Raw genomic sequence first — 18,036 nt, 5'->3', positions numbered from 1 at the left:
ACGAAATAAAAAATTGTTACCTGACATGGGCTAGCTGATCTGGACATTTCAGACAAGTTATATATAGCTCTTTAAGGTATGCAATGACTAACATGACAAGAGGAGTAGTGATGATGTGTAACAGTGTAGGTTCCGTCCCTCTCTTCGCCCCAACCCGGGCTCGAACCAGGGACCCTTGCACGCATCAACAACTGACACCCACCGAAGCATCGTTACCCATCGCGCCACAAAAGCCGCGGCCCTTGCAACGCAAGGGGAAACCCTACTTCAAGTCTCAGAGCGAGTGACGTCACCGATTGAAATGCTATTAGCGCGCACCACCGCTAACTAACTAGCCATTTCACATCGGTTACACTCACCCCCCCTTTGACCTCCTCCTTTTCGGCAGCAACCAATGATCCGGGTCAACAGCATCAATGTAACAGTGTAGGTTCCGTCCCTCTCTTCGCCCCAACCCGGGCTCGAACCAGGGACCCTTGCACACATCAACAACTGACACCCCACGAAGCAACGTTACCCATCGCGCCACAAAAGCCGCAGCCCTTGCAACGCAAGGGGAAACCCTACTTCAAGTCTCAGAGCGAGTGACGTCACTGATTGAAATGCTATTAGCGCGCACCACCTCTAACTAACTAGCCATTTCACATCGGTTACAGATGCACTACTCAATTTCGAAATTGCACCCTGTGCATTCTACTATTGTCACGTTCTGACCAGTAAAGGGGTCATTTGTTATTGTAGTTTGGTCAGGACGTGGCAGGGGGGTATTTGTTTTATGTGGTTCGGGGTGTGTGTTTATGTAGAGGGGTATTTGGTTAGAGTATTCCTGGGTTTTTGGGTTATGTTCTATGTGTCGTATTCTAGGTTCTATCTATGTTGTGTATTTCTTTGTGTTGGCCTGGTATGGCTCTCAATCAGGAACAGCTGTACATCGTTGTTGCTGATTGAGAGTCATACTTAGCCTGTTTTCACCTGTCCCTTTGTGGGAAGTTGTATTCGTGCACTGCTATGTTTAGCCTGCAGAACTGTTAGCTGTCGTTCGTGGTTTCGTTTTGTTGTTTTTTTGTGTGGAGTTCGTAATAAAATAAATATGAGCATTCACGTACCCGCTGCATTTTGGTCCACTTCCTACTACGACCGTTACAACTATTACAACTTTCAAGACTAAGTTTTAATCCGAACTGAGTTCCCCATCGGGTGCGGCCCTACAATTTGGTAACCACTGGCCTAGTGGTTAAGAGCATTGGGTCAGTAACCGAAAGGTTGCTGATTTGAATCCCTGAGCTGACTAGGTGAAAAATCTGTCAATGTGCCCTTGAGCAAAGCACTTAACCCTAGATGCTTTGGATAAAAGTGTCTGCTAAATGACTAAACTGAAACTAGCCACTTGATAAAGGGCTTAGGGGCCAAGTGTTTGTACAGCTTGCATTGACCTTAGCTAAGATACATACATAACAAAATACTATAGAATACTACAGTAATTACTATATAATTCTGAACAATACTATACCACACACTGTAGTATCCATCGATCATGTGTAGCACTTAGTATAGACTTTTGTAGAATACTATAGTAAATACTACAGTATTATCATCACAAAAAACTGGACTACAGAAAAGTCAGCAAAAAAACAGTTCAGTCTTCAAAAACACAATTTTTGTCCTACCTACATGTTAGGGACAATTTTCTCTTTTAGTATTTCTCCAGTAGGTTTCCTCAAGGAGAAAGCCCCCCACTTCTATGTCAAAAATTATAAAACAAAAGCACTTTAGTAAATACTATAGTAATGTCTGCAAAAACACTACAGTAAATACTACAGTATACAACAGTCCGCAAAAACACTACAGTAAATACTACAGCATACTGTACAATATACAATATGTTGCAGAGTGTTCAATTTGGCTGATGGGGTGCAAGGAGAGCCCCAGCTCCGCTAAATCCATTGACAATTGCGTGCAGCGTAACGGATTGTTAAAGAAATGTTATACATTTGGTTGTAATATCACCTCTTGAAGAGCATAGTCAGAACTACAAATTTCAGATTATTCCAAGCAAAACAATTGTGCACATTTAGCTCGCTATTAGAGTCAGGCTATACAGCAATACATGCTTTTCATGATCAGTAAACATCAATTGATCATGTAATTTCAGATAGCCGACACTGTAAATGTACAGCAGGGATGGTGTAATATGATGCAATATGTACTACAGTAAGGAAAATAGTACTGTAAACTATATTAGAGCATCTGTCCAGACAAGCAAATTTACAGTATTAAGCTGGCAACTGTGGTGCCAGTATAATGCTGTAAATTTACAGGGACATACCTAAAGTAATGTACAATTATTTTACAGTACTAAACAGCATTGCAGGTTGTCTTTAGAAGACAGATCCCTGAAATGTAATATTGTAAGAAAAACAATACGTGTACATATACAGTGCATTCGGGAAAGTATTCAGAACCTTTGACTTTTTCCACATTTTGTTACGTTACAGCCTTATTCTAAAATTGATTAATTTGTTTTTTCCTCATCAATCTACACACAATACCCCATAATTATTTTGCAAATTTATAAAAAATGAAAAACTGAAATCACAATTACATAAGTAATCACACCCTTATTCAATACTTTGTTGAAGCACTTTTGGCTGCGATTACAGCCTCGAGTCTTCTTGAGTAAGATGCTACAAGCTTGGCACATCTCTTTTTGGGAATTTTGTCCCATTCTTCTCTGCAGATCCTCTCAAGCTTGGATGGGCAGCATCGCTGCACAGCTATTTACAGGTCTCTCCAGAGATGTTGAATCAGGTTCAAGTCCGGGCTCTGGCTGGGCCACTCAGGGACATTCAAAGACTTGTCCCAAAGCCACTCCTGCGTTCTCTTGGCTGTATACTTAGGGTCATTGTCCTGTTGGAAGGGCAACCATTGCCCCAGTCTGAGGTCCAGAGCATGGAGCAGGTTTTCATCAAGGATCTCTCTGTACTTTGCTCCGTTCATCTTTCCCTCAATCCTGACTAGACTCCCAGTCCTTGCAGCTGAAAAACATCTCCACAGCATAATGCTGCCACCACCATGCTTCACCATAGGGATGGTGCCAGGTTTCCTCCAGAAGTGACACTTGGCATTCAGTCCAAAGAGTTCAATCTTGGTTTCATCAGAACAGAGAATCTTGTTTCTCATAGTTTGAGCATCCTTTAGGTGCCTTTTGGCAAACTCCAAGCGGGCTGTCCTGTCCCTTTTACTGAGGAGTGGCTTCCAGCTGGTCACTCTACCCTAAAGGCCTGATTGGTGGAGTGCTGCAGAGATTCTTGTCCTTCTGGAAGGTTCACTCATCTCCACAGAGGAACTCTGGAGCTCTGTCAGAGCAACCATTGGGTTTTTAGTCACCTCCCTGACTAAGGCCCTTCTCCCCCGAGTGCTCAGTTTGGCCGGGCGGCCAGCTCTAGAAAGAGTCTTGGTTGTTTCAAACTTCTTGACAAAACTTGACCTCATGGCTTGGTTTGTGCTCTGACATGCACTGTCAACTGAGGGGACCTTATATAGACAGGTGTGTGCCTTTCCAAATTATGTCCAATCAATTGAATTTACCACAGGTGGACTCTGTGAGAGCAAAATTACAAGATTATGTTATCATACTGTTTATGCATCGAATAGCTTTGATGAGTACTTTCTCATCTATGTCTATGTGAACTGAGAGGAGCCTAAAAATCTACAGCTGGCATTCCATAGATAAGATGTGGTGGGTGTAACCGAGATAGAGAGAGAGCCTGGAGGAATAGAACAAAACACTTATTGTGTATAATCATTCTTGCATCTGGGAAACAACACCAAAGACAGATGACCACAGGATGAACCCAAAGTGGCTTATGGTGCCCACCAATCTGCATGGGAGGGGTGGAACCAACCATGATGAAGCATTTTTAGTATCAGCTATATAAGGACCAGCATTATTTGTAAAGGTTAGACTCTTGATCCAACTCTTCGACCATCCTCATTATTGCAATTAATAGAAAAAAGGTTATTCCATGATTCGATTATTCAATAATTATTGAATAAAGATGATTGTTTGAAGAAATGACAAAGTCTCTCTCACTTGATTAGAATATTCCACGACAACTCCAATCAAGTTGTAGAAACATCTCAAGGATGATCAATGGAAACAGGATGTACCTGAACACAATTTCGGTCTTATAGCAAAGGGTCTAAATACTATCTAAATAAAATATTGTAATTATTATAATAAATTTGCAACAAAAAAATTATGTTTTCACTTCTTCATTATGGGGTATTGTGTGTAGATTGATGAGAAACATTTTTAATTTAATCAATTTTAGAATAAGGCTGTAACGTGACAAAATGTGGAAAAATTCAAGGGATCTGAATACTTTCCGAATGTTCTGTATATAAAGTACCAGTCAGAAGTCAAGACAGCTACTAATTCAAGGGTTTTTCTTTATTTTTGGTTATTTTTACATTGTAGAACAATAGTGAAGACATCAAAACTATGCAATAACACATATGGAATAATGTAATAACCAAAAAAATGTTAAACAAATTATATTTTAGATTCTTCAAAGTAGCCAGCCTTTGCCTTGATGACAACTTTGCACACTCTTGGTATTCGCTCAACCAGCTTCATGAGAAATGCTTTTCCAACAGTTTTTCCACATAAGCTGAGCACTTGTTGGCTGCTTTTCCTTCACTCAGAGGTCCAACTCATCCCAAACCATTTCAATTGGGTTGAGGTCGGGTGATTGTAAACAGGCCAGGTCATCTGATGCAGCACTCCATCACTCTCCTTCTTGATCAAATAGCCCTTACACAGCCTGGAGGTGTGTTTTGGGTCACTGTCCTGTTGAACAACAAATGATAGTCCTACTAAGGGCAAACCAGATCAAATCAAATCAAATTTATTTATATAGCCCTTCTTACATCAGCTGATATCTCAAAGTGCTGTACAGAAACCCAGCCTAAATCCCCAAACAGCAAGCAGTGCAGGTGTAGAAGCACGGTGGCTAGGAAAAACTCCCTAGAAAGGCCAAAACCTAGGAAGAAACCTAGAGAGGAACCAGGCTATGAGGGGTGCCCAGTCCTCTTCTGGCTGTGCCGGGTGGAGATTATAACAGCACATGGCCAAGATGTTCAAATGTTCATAAATGACCAGCATGGTCAAATAATAATAATCATAGTAGTTGTCGAGGGTGCAACAAGTCAGTAACACAAGAGTAAGTGTCAGTTGGCTTTTCATAGCCGATCTTTGAGAGTATCTCTTCCGCTCCTACTGTCTCTAGAGAGTTGAAAACAGCAGGTCTGAGACAGGTAGCACGTCCGGTGAACAGGTCAGGGTTCCAGCAGGTCTGGGACAGCAGGTCTGGGACAGGTAGCACGTCCGGTGAACAGGTCAGGGTTCCATAGCTGCAGGCAGAACAGTTGGAACTGGAGCAGCAGCACGGCCAGGTGAACTGGGGACAGCAAGGAGTCATCAAGCCAGGTAGTCCTGAGGCATGGTCCTAGGGCTCAGGTCCTCCGAGAGAGAGAAAGAAAGAGAGAATTAGAGAGAGCATATTTAAATTCACACAGGACACCGGAAAAGACAAGAGAAATACTCCAGATGTGACAGACTGACCCTAGCCCCCCGACACATAAACTACTGCAGCATAAATACTGGAGGCTGAGACAGGAGGGGTCAGGAGACACTGTGGCCCCATCCGATGAAACCCCTGGACAGGGCCAAACAGGTAGGATATAACCCCACCCCCTTTGCCAAAGCACAGCCCCCACACCACTGAAGAGATATATCCAACCACCAACATACCATCCCGGGACAAGGCAGAGTATAGGCCACAAAGATCTCCGCCACGGCACAACCCGGGGGGGGGGGGCGCCAACCCAGACAGGAAGACCACGTCAGTGACTCAACCCACTCAAGTGACGCACCCTTCCCAGGGAAGAACACCAGTAAGCCAGTGACTCAGCCCCTGTAATAGGGGTAGAGGCAGAGAATCCCAGTGGAAAGAGGGGAACCGGCCAGGCAGAGACAGCAAGGGCGGTTCGTTGCTCCAGCCTTTCCGTTCACCTTCACACCCCTGGGCCAGACTACACTTAATCATAGGACCTACTGAAGAGATATGTCTTCAGTAAAGACTTAAAGGTTGAGACTGAGTCTGCGTCTCTCACATGGGTAGGCAGACTATTACATAAAAATGGAGCTCTATAGGAGAAAGCCCTGCCTCCAGCTGTTTGCTTAGAAATTCTAGGAATAATTAGGAGGCCCGCGTCTTGTGACCGTAGCGCACGTGTAGGTATGTACGGCAGGACCAAATCGGAAAGATAGGTAGGAGCAAGCCCATGTAATGCTTTGTAGGTTAGCAGTAAAACCTTGAAATCAGCCCTTGCCTTAACAGGAAGCCAGTGTAAGGAGGCTAGCACTAGAGTAATATGATCACATTTTTTGGTTCTAGTCAGGATTCTAGCAGCCGTATTTAGCACTAACTGAAGTTTATTTAGTGCTTTATCCAGGTAGCCGGAAAGTAGAGCATTGCAGTAGTCCAACCTAGAAGTAACAAAGGCATGGATTAATTTTTCTGCGTCATTCTTGGACAGAAAGTTTCAGATTTGTGCAATGTTACGTAGATGGAAAAAAGCTGTCTTTGAAACAGTCTTGATATGTTCTTCAAAAGAGAGACCAGGGTCCAGAGTAACGCCGAGGTCCTTCACAGTTTTATTTGAGACGACTGTAAAACCATCCAGATTAATTGTCAGATTCAACAGAAGATCTCTTTGTTTCTTGGGACCTGTTTCTTAGGACCTAGAACAAGCATCTCTGTTTTGTCCGAGTTTAAAAGTAGAAAGTTTGCAGCCATCCATTTCCTTATGTCTGAGACACAGGCTTCTAGCGAGGGCAATTTTGGGGCTTCACCATGTTTCATTGAAATGTACAGCTGTGTGTCATCCGCATAGCAGTGAAATTTAACATTATGTTTTCGAAATATATAGTGAAAACAATAGTGGTCCTAAAACGGAACCTTGAGGAACACCGACATTTACAGTTGATTTGTCAGAGGACAAACCATTCACAGAGACAAACTGATATCTTTCTGACAGATAAGATCTAAACCAGGCCAGAACTTGTCCATGTAGACCAATTTGGGTTTCCAATCTCTCCAAAAGAATGTGGTGATCGATGGTTTCAAAAGCAGCACTAAGATCTAGGAGCACGAGGACAGATGCAGAGCCTCGGTCTGACGTCATTAAAAGGTCATTTACCACCTTCACAAGTGCAGTCTCAGTGCTATGATGGGATATAAAACCAGACTGAAGCGTTTCGTATACATTGTTTGTCTTCAGGAAGGCAGTGAGTTGCTGCGCAACAGCTTTTTCTAAAATGTTTGAGAGAAATGGAAGATTCGATATCGGCCGATAGTTTTTTATAATTTCTGGGTCAAGATTTGGCTTTTTCAAGAGAGGCTTTATTACTGCCACTTTTAGTGAGTTTGGTACACATCCGGTGGATAGAGAGCCGTTTATTATGTTCAACATAGGAGGGCCAAGCACAGAAAGCAGCTCTTTCAGTCGTTTAGTTGGAATAGGGTCCAGTATGCAACTTGAAGGTTTAGAGGCCATGATTATTTTCATCATTGTGTCAAGAGATATAGTACTAAAACACTTTAGTGTCTCCCTTGATCCTAGGTCCTGGCAGGGTTGTGCAGACTCAGGACAACGGAGCTTTGGAGGAATACGCAGATTTAAAGAGGAGTCCGTCATTTGCTTTCTAATGATCATGATCTTTTCCTCAAAGAAGTTCATGAATTCATTACTGCTGAATTGAGAGCCATCCTCTCTTGGGGAATGCTGCTTTTTAGTTAGCTTTGCGACAGTATCAAAAATACATTTTGGATTGTTCTTATTTTCCTCAATTAAGTTGGAAAAATAGGATGATCGATCAGCAGTGAGGGCTCTTCGATACCGCACGGTACCGTCTTTCCAAGCTAGTCGGAAGACTTCCAGTTTGATGTGGCGCCATTTCCGTTCCAATTTTCTGGAAGCTTGCTTCAGAGCTCGTGTATTTTCTGTATACCAGGGAGCTAGTTTCTTATGACAAATGTTTTTAGTTTTTAGGGGTGCAACTGCATCTAGGGTATTGCGCAGGGTTAAATTGAGTTCCTCGGTTAGGTGGTTAACTGATTTTTGTCCTCTGACGTCCTTGGGCAGGCAGAGGGAGTCTGGAAGGGCATCAAGGAATCTTTGGGTTGTCTGAAAATTTATAGCACGACTTTCAATGCTTCTTGGTTGGGGTCTGAGCAGATTATTTGTTGCGATTGCAAACGTAATAAAATGGTGGTCCGATAGTCCAGGATTATGAGGAAAAACATTAAGATCCACAACATTTATTCCATGGGACAAAACTAAGTCCAGAGTATGACTGTGGTAGTCAGTAGGTCCAGAGACATGTTGGACAAAACCCACTGAGTCGATGATGGCTCCGAAGGCCTTTTGGACTGGGTCTGTGGACTTTTCCATGGGAATATTAAAGTCACCAAAAATTAGAATATTATCTGCGATGACTACAAGGTCCGATAGGAATTCAGGGAACTCAGTGAGGAACGCTGCAAATGGCCCAGGAGGCCTGTAAACAGTAGCTATAAAAAGTGATTGAGTAGGCTGCATAGATTTCATGACTAGAAGCTCAAAAGACGAAAACGTCGTTGTTGTGTTTTTTTTTGTAAATTGAAATTTGCTATCGTAAATGTTAGCAACACCTCCGCCTTTGCCGGATGCGCGGGGATATGGTCACTAGTGTAACCAGGGGGTGAGGCCTCATTTAACACAGTAAATTCATGAGGCTTAAGCCATGTTTCAGTCAGGCCAATCACATCAAGATTATGATCAGGGATTAGTTCATTGACTATAACTGCCTTTGAAGTGAGGGATCTAACATTAAGTAGTCCTATTTTGAGATGTGAGGTATCACAATCTCTTTCAATAATGGCAGGGATGGAGGAGGTCTTTATACTAGTGAGATTGCTAAGGCGAACACCACCATCTTTAATTTTGCCCAACCTAGGTCGAGGCACAGACACCGTCTCAATGGGGATAGCTGAGCTGACTACACTGACTGTGCTAGTGGCAGACTCCACTAAGCTGGCAGGCTGGCTAACAGCCTGCTGCCTGGCCTGCACCCTATTTCATTGTGGAGCTAGAGGAGTTAGAGCCCTGTCTATGTTCGTAGATAAGATGAGAGCACCCCTCCAGCTAGGATGGAGTCCATCACTCCTCAACAGGCCAGGCTTGGTCCTGTTTGTGGGCGAGTCCCAGAAAGAGGGCCAATTATCTACAAATTCTATCTTTTGGGAGGGGCAGGAAACAGTTTTCAACCAGCGATTGAGTTGTGAGACTCTGCTGTAGAGCTCATCACTCCCCCTAACTGGGAGGGGGCCAGAGACAATTAATTGATGCCGACACATCTTTCTAGCTGATTTACACGCTGAAGCTATGTTGCGCTTGGTGACCTCTGACTGTTTCATCCTAACATCGTTAGATGTTAGGATGGGATGGCGTATCGCTGCAGAATGCTGTGGTAGCCATGCTGGTTAAGTGTGCCTAGAATTCTAAATAAATCACCAACAGTGTCATCAGCAAAGCACCCCAACACCATCACACCTCCTCCTCCATGCTTCACGGTGGGAACCACACATGCAGAGGTCATCCGTTCACGTACTCCGCGTCTCACAAGGATACGGCGGTTGGATCCAAAAATCTCAAATTTGGGCTCATCAGACCAAATTACAGATTTCCACCGATCTAATGTGCATCGCTTGTGTTTCTTGGCCCAAGCAAGTCTCTTCTTATTGATGTCCTTTAGTAGTGGTTTCTTTGTAGCAATTCAACCATGAAGGCCTGATTCACGCAGTCTCCTCTAAACAGTTGATGTTTAAATGTGTCTGTTACTTGAACTTTGTGATGCATTTATTTGGGCTGTAATCTCAGGTGCAGTTAATTTCCCATTTCTGAGGCTGGTAACTGTAATGAACATATCCTCTGCAGTAGAGGTAACTCTGGGTCTTCCTTTCCTGTGGCAGACCTCATGAGAGCCAGTTTCATCATAGCGCTTAATGTTTTTTTTGCGACTGAACTTAAAGAAACTTTTCAGTTTTTTTAAGTTCTTGAAATGAGTGACTGACTTTCATGTTTCAAAAACCTCATGAAGCTGGTCGAGGGAATGCCAATGTGCAAAGCTGTCATCAAGGCAAAGGGTGGCTACTTTGAAGAATCGCAAATATAAAATATATTTTGATTTGTTTAACACTTTTTTGGTTACTACCTGATTCCATATGTGTTATTTCATGAATTTGATGTCTTCACTACTTTTCTACAACGTAGAAAATATTCAAAATAAAGAAAAACCCTAGAACGAGTAGGTGTTTACAATTTTTTTTAAATATATATAGTACCTGTCAAAATTTTGGACACACCTACTCGTTCTAGGGTTTTTCTTTATTTTGAATATTTTCTACGTTGTAGAAAAGTAGTATATATATATATATATATATATATATATATATATATATATATATATATATATATATATATATATATATATACAGTTGAAGTCGGAAGTTTACATACACCTTAGCCAAATACATTTAAACTCAGTTTTTCACAATTCATTTAATCCTAGTAAAAATTCCCTGTCTTAGGTCAGTTAGGATCACCACTTTATTTTAAGAATGTGAAATGTCAGAATAATAGTAGAGAGAATTATTTATTTCAGCTTTTATTTCTTTCATCACATTCCCAGTGGGTCAGAAGTTTACATACACTCAATTAGTATTTGGTAGCATTGCATTTAAATTATTTAACTTGGGTCAAATGTTTCAGGCAGCCTTCCACAAGCTTCCCACAAGCTTCCCACAATAAGTTGAGGTGAATTTTGGCCCATTCCTCCATGACAGAGCTGGTGTCTCTGAGTCAGGTTTGTAGGCCTCCTTGCTCGGACATGCTTTTTCAGTTCTGCCCACACATTTTCTATAGGATTGAGGTCAGGGCTTTGTGATGGCCACTCCAATACCTTAACTTTGTTGTCCTTAAGCCATTTTGCAACAACTTTGGAAGTATGCTTGGGGTCACTGTCCATTGGAAACTTTAACTTCCTGACTGATGTCTTGAGATGTTGCTTCAATACATCCACATAATTTTCCTGCCTCATGCCATCTATTTTGTGAAGTGCACCAGTCCCTCCTGCAGCAAAGCAGCCCGACAACATGATGCTGCCACCCCCATGCTTTACGGTTGGGATGGTGTTCTTCGGCTTGCAAGCCTCCCCCTTTTTCCTCCAAACATAACGATGGTCATTATGGCCAAACACTTCTATTTTTGTTTCATCAGACCAGAGGACATTTCTCAAAAAAGTATGATCTTTGTCCCCATGTGCAGTTGCAAACCGTAGTCTGGCTTTTTTACGGCGGTTTTGGAGCAGTGGCTTCTTCCTTGCTGAGCGGCCTTTCAGGTTATGTTGATATAGGACTCGTTACACTGTGGATATAGATACTTTTGTACCTGTTTCCTCCAGCATCTTCACAAGTTTCTTTGCTGTTGTTCTGGGATTGATATGCACTTTTCGCACCAAAGTACGTTCATCTCTAGGAGACAGAACACGTCTCCTTCCGGAGCGGTATGACGGCTGCGTGGTCCCATGGTGTTTATACTATTGTTTGTACAGATGAACGTGGTACGTTCAGGCATTTGGAAATTGCTCCCAAGGATGAACCAGACTTGTGGAGGTCTACACTTTTTTTTTGAGGTCTTGGCTGATTTCTTTTGATTTTCCCATGATGTCAAGCAAAGAGGCACTGAGTTTGAAGGTAGGCATTGAAATACATCCATAGGTACACCTCCAATTGACTCAAATTTTGTCAATTAGCCTATCAGAAGCTTCTAAAGCCATGATATCGTTTTCTGGAATTTTCCAAGCTGTTTAAAGGCACAGTCAACTTAGTGTATGGAAACTTCTGACCCACTGGAATTGTGATACAGTGAATTATAAGTGAAATAATCTGTCTGTAAATAAATTGTTGGAAAAATTACTTGTGTCATGCACAAAGTAGATTTCCTAACCGACTTGCCAAATCTATACTTTGTTAACAACAAATATGTAGAGTGGTTGAAAAACGAGTTTTAATGACTCCAACGTAAGTGTATGTCAACTTCCGACTTTAACTGTATATATATTCAAATTCATAACATTAATTTCACATGAATTGCACTTTAACCACAAAGAACAATATTTCAAAGATCAACATTACAACTCCAGATAGGAAAGAGAGCGAAAGAGAGAGCGATAAGTGATAAGAACATTGACAAAAAAAATCGGCATTAATGTACTTCACCATACACAAACAAAAAGATCAGAATAGATCATTCTTGAAAATACTGGACAATGTAAGAAAAGAAAAAACAATCAAAACAGATAATCGAAAAATAGGAAAACAACAGTTGAACAAGGAGAAATATTTACAGAACTATAACAACAATTGCTTGCCTGCCTGGCTTTAAGAGAGAAACGAGAGAGAAATTGAGAGAGGGGCAGAGAGAGTGGTCTGAGAGAATGAGAGATGCAAACAAGGACGTGCGAATTAGTCTCGGTGGCGTGCAGATTATGACCCTGATCTTTGAAACCGGTCCTCCTTAGCTCTGATACTAGCACAAACATGAAAATAGAAAGAGGGAGAGATTGCTATTGCTCAGTGGGTAAAAAGGCAGGTGACAACTGACAAATCAAGCTCGAAATCAAATTAAATGTTATTCGTCACATGCACTGAACACAACAGGTTTAAACCTTACTGTGAAATGTTTACTGACAAGCCCTTAACCAACAGTGCAGTTAAGAAAATAGAGTTAAGAAAATATTTACTAAATAAACTTAAGTAAAAAAAGTAACACAATAAAATAACAATAACGAGGCTATATACAGGGGGTACTGTTACCAAGTCAATGTGCTGGGGTACAGGTTAGTCGAGGTAATTGAGGTAACTTGTACATGTAGGTAGGGGTAAAGTGACTATGTATAGATAATAAACAGCGAGTAGCAGTGGTGTAAAAACAAAGGGGGTGTCAATGCAAATAATCCGGGTGGCCATTTGATGAATTGTTCTGCAATCTTATGGCTTGGGGGTAGAAGCTGTTAAGGAGCCTTTTGGACCTATACTTGGCGCCCCTGTACCGCTTGTCGTGCGGTGGCAGAGAGAACTGATGACTGGTGTCTGGTGTCTTTGACAATTTTTTGGGCCTTTCTCTGACACCGCCTAGTATAGTGGTCCTGGATGGCAGGAAGCTTGGCCCCAGTGATTTACTGGGCCGTACACACTACCCTCTGCAGCGCCTTATAGTCGGATGCCGAGCAGTTGTAATACCAGGTGGTGATGCAATCAGTCAGGATGCTCTTAGTGGTGCAGCTGTAGAACTTTTTGAGGATCTGAGGACCCATGCCAAATCCTTTCAGTCTCCTGAGGGGGAATAGGCATTGTCGTGCCCTCTTCATGACTGTCTTGGTGTGTTTTGACCATGATAGTTTGTTGGTGATGTGGACACCAAGGAACTTGAAGCTCTCGACCCGCTACACTACAGACCTGTTGATATGCAGGTGGGGTGAAGGTTTAAAATACATCTGGACATGCTCATTCTTGATTTCGCTCCCTTAAAACATGTTTGACTAGCTAGCTAATACAAATGATGCAGTAATCAAATATATCATGGCAGAAAAAGTGCGTGCTATACAGATCATTGGTGTTCACGCACCAGCAGTACGCAAATTTGGCCAACTCATTGTCTTCATTCTCCCTTCTTAGCAGCATATAAGCATCCTTCTCGTACGAGCTAGCTAGTTATCCATGATAGTTGGATAGCTACAGCAAGCTAGTTAATTAGCAAACCAGCTAGCTATTATTTCCCGCCTTGCTAACTAGTTAACATCTGACTGTAGCTAACGTTAACATTAGCTGCTAGAGAGACATTTTTTTTTCTCGAACATTAGCTAGCTAACTAGCTACACTCGCACACACCAATGACTAATCACTAGCAGTTGCTTTTGGAAACTCATTGCCCTCACCCCCCCATCTTAGTGGCTTATTAATGCCCCTCTCTCATGAGCTATGACAGGTAGTTAGATAGCAGTTAACCCACACAGCAAGCTAGTTAGCAAATCAGTTTGCCATGCTTTCCTGCCTTTTTATGTTAGCTAGCTAGTATCTGCAGGTATCCAGAGTAGCTAACGTTAGCCTAGAGTCTAACGTTAGAGAAAATAATATTTTGTGACCTAAACAGATTACAAATTACAAAATGTTTACAAAAATTCTCACAACAATGTGTACTTCTGTCCCCACTCTCGCTTGTCCTCAACTTTTTGAAAGTTGTTGCTGTCTGGCTTCTGTGTGGTCGTGAGCTCGCCGCTGTTAACAGAACTGTGCGAAAACAGTACCCAACAGGCATGGGCAAAGGACACCGTCTACCAGTGTTGCCCTTGCCTTTTCTTCTGTGAGGTTTATTGCCATTTGGCCTCCAACATTATGGTACCTATTGTACTGGAGCACCCCCACCTCCTGCCTATCCTAGCAAAATCATTGACCAATAGAAGTATTAAGAGGTGTTTCTGCAGATGCAGGAATGCCCATATGCAGGAACGCCCTGAATTGCAGACCGCAATTTCACCGTTCTGCACCCATACAGGTCATTTTCTGACACCGTAACAAGCTCAGTTTGTCAAAGAAAAAATATATTTTGAGTATGTTATTGTGTACAGTTCCTGTGAAGTCACCATAATTTAATCAATATAGGCTATGTAATATATGATTATTTTTCATGGATCATGTTTTAAATTAGTACAGCAACTATACTGATAAAAAATATAAACGCAACACGTAAATAAAAGATCCCAGAAAGCTTATTTCTCTCATATTTTGTGCACAAATTTGTTTACATCCCTGTTAGTGAACATTTCTCCTTTGCCAAGATTATCCATCCACCTGACAGTGGCATATCAAGAAGCTGATTAAACAGCATGATCATTCCACAGGTGCACCTTGTGTTGGGGACAATAAAAGGCCACTCAAATTTGCAGTTGTCACAGAACACAATGCCACAGATGTCTCAAGTTTTGGAGGTGCCTGCAATTGGCATGCTGACTGCAGGAATGTCCAAAATAGCTGTTGCCAGAGAATTCAATGTTCATTTCTCTACCATAAGCCGCAACCAGCCTCACATCCGCAGGCCACGTGTAACCATGCCAGCCCAGGACCTCCACATCCGGCTTCTTCACCTGCGGGATCGTCTGAGACCAGCCACCTGGACAGCTGATTAAACTGAGGAGTATTTCTGTCTGTAATAAAGCTCTTTTGTGGGGAAAAACAAATTCTGATTGGGCCTGGGAGGGGGAGCCAGGACCTGCCACCCATGGCTGCGCACATGCCCAGTCATGTGAAATCCATAAATTAGGGCCTAATGAATTATTTCAATTGACTGATTTCCTTATATGAACTGTAACTCAGTAAAATCGTTGAAATTGTTGCATGTCGAGTTTATATTTTTGGTCAGGCTGATCTTCGGCTAACTTTGGACCAAAACGGGACGAACGAAAACATAGCCCAATTTGGGATTACTATTTCAAGGCGAAATAACGGCCACGATGGATGAACTTGATGTCACCCATAATTCGACATTGCGTGCTGAGTGGGATAGACTTCCAGTCATTGCATTAACGATAGTTAGCATTGGCCCGCGAAGCTACCTCTAACTTCCTTCATACTGGTCACAGAGACATAAAAATGGTATCCACGAGTTCATCTTCCTCTGTGGAAGTAGATAAAGGGCCTCATTGCCAAAATCCAGAAGTATCCTTTAAAACATTGTATAATCGTGTCAGTGGGTTGGTCCAGCTGACCAAAAATGTTTATTATCAATACTATCAACATGTAGTCAATGCTCTGAGGGAAGTAGGCGAACAACAACAAAACCATTTGGTCACGACTTCTACCAAAGTCGATGCCTCTCCTTGCACAGGTGGTGCTCGGGGGTCGACGTCACCGGTCTTCTAGCTATTATTGATCAGTTTTTCATTTTCCATTGGTTTTGTCTTGTCTTCCATCACACCTGTTTCCAATCCCATTAATTACTTGTGTATTTAACGCTCTGTTTCCCCTCATGTCCTCGTTGGTGATTGTTTGTGTGTTACGTTACGTGGGTTTGTGTATCGGTGTGCGACGGGTATCTTTTACTCATTTTATTTTGTACTTTGGTTTTGGAGTTTGTTTTTCATTAAATACTCCATATTAACCAACTTGGTTTCTCCTGCGCCTGACTTCCCTGCCACCTACATACACGAATATGACAGAATCACCGACCAGCATATTGAAGTCAGCAGGAGAGGATACCCCGGACATGGAGGTGGCGGAGCGCGTCCAGGAGCAAGTGAAGAAGCTTCACCATCTGTGCGCCGCCATGGATCGCGTTGTCCAGAAGATGGACCACTGGGAGAGACAGGGAGTACTTCCAGCGCCTCCACCAGCCCAACCGGGGTCTATACTGCACGCCCCTTCTCAACCTGAACCCGGTGAAATCCGAATATCCATGCCTCAGGGATACGACGGAAATACTGCCGGCTGCTGGGGTTTCCTCCTCCAATTAGACCTTTATCTGGCCACGGTCCACCCAGTTCCATCAGACCGTGAGAAGAGTTTCACCCTCGTCTCGTGCCTCACCGGGAGAGCCCTGGAATGGGCAAGCTCTGTGTGTGATGGAGGAGATGCGGCGTTGGACCATTATGAGGAGTTCATCCACCGTTTCCGGGCAGTCTTCGACCACCCACCCGAGGGCAGAGCGGCGGGTGAGCACCTCTACCATCTGAGGCAGGAGACGAGGAGCGTCCAGGATTTTGCTTTGGAGTTCAGGACCCTGGCAGCCGGTGCAGGATGGAATCACGGGGCCCTGATCGATCATTATCACTGCAGTCTGCGGGAGGACGTCCGTCGGGAGCTGGCCTGCAGAGACACCACCCTCACCTTCGACCAGCTGGTGGATCTGTCCATCCGGCTGGACAACCTGCTGGCTGCTCGCGGACGTCCAAATCGGGGTCTGGTGGTTCCATCCTCCCGCACCCCCTCTCATATACCCAGGGAGCCGGGAGAGAGGGTGCACAGGGAGACCGGAGGAGGTTCCCGCTCGTGTACCATCGGTGGCCGCAGAGGGCACACTGCTGGTCGGTGCCGGGTAGGTTCTTCTGGGAATCAAGATAGAAGGCATGGCGCTCTGGCGCCACCCCAGGTGAGTAGGCACCATTCTCATCCAGAGCCCTCTGTTGCACATATATTGGTCTGTTACTTTTCCTGATTTTTCCCGGCATTCCCAGCATAAGGCGCTAGTAGATTCAGGCGCCGCTGGGAATTTCATTGATCAAGCTTTTGCTAATAGTTTAGGGATCCCTATTGTACCCGTGGATGTGCCTTTCCCCGTGCACACCTTAGATAGTCGACCATTAGGGTCAGGGTTGATCAAGGAGGCCACAACTCCTTTGAGTATGGTGACACAGTTCTGTCACAAGGAAAAAATTTGTCTTTTCCTTATTGACACTCCTGCATATCCCGTAGTGCTGGGCCTACCTTGGTTAACTAGTCATAACCCCACTTTTACTTGGCCACAGAGGGTTCTCACGGGGTGGTCGTGAGAGTGCTCAGGTAGGTGTGTAGGGGTTTCCGTTGGTGCTACTACGGTGGAAAGTCCAGACCAGGTTTCCCCCGTGCCCATCCCCCCCAAATATGACGATTTGGCTCTCGCCTTCTGTAAAAGGAAGGCGACTCAATTATCACCCCATCGACAGGGGGATTGTGCGATAAATCTCATGGTAGACGCTGCACTTCCCAAGAGTCCCGTGTATCCCCTGTCGCAAGCGGAGACGGTGGCTATGGAGACATATGTCTCTGAATCCCTGCATCAGGGGTACATTCGGCCCTCCATTTCACCTACCTCTTCGATTTTCTTTTTTGTGAAGAA

General features: G+C 43.4%; 1 non-coding gene across 1 annotated transcript; it reads left to right on the top strand.

Annotated features, from left to right (window-relative positions):
- The first annotated feature begins 1,679 nt into the window (after nucleotides 1-1,679).
- On the top strand, nucleotides 1,680-1,734 carry LOC115170286 (U7 small nuclear RNA). Its single transcript, XR_003871031.1, has one exon. It is a non-coding gene; the product is annotated as a U7 small nuclear RNA (small nuclear RNA).
- The last annotated feature ends 16,302 nt before the right edge of the window (nucleotides 1,735-18,036 follow it).

Source organism: Salmo trutta, chromosome 31 (assembly GCF_901001165.1).
Source record: "Salmo trutta chromosome 31, fSalTru1.1, whole genome shotgun sequence".
Taxonomy (NCBI): Eukaryota; Metazoa; Chordata; class Actinopteri; order Salmoniformes; family Salmonidae; genus Salmo; species Salmo trutta.
Note: the sequence above shows the minus strand (reverse complement) of the source record. Positions and strands in the feature narration are given on the sequence as shown.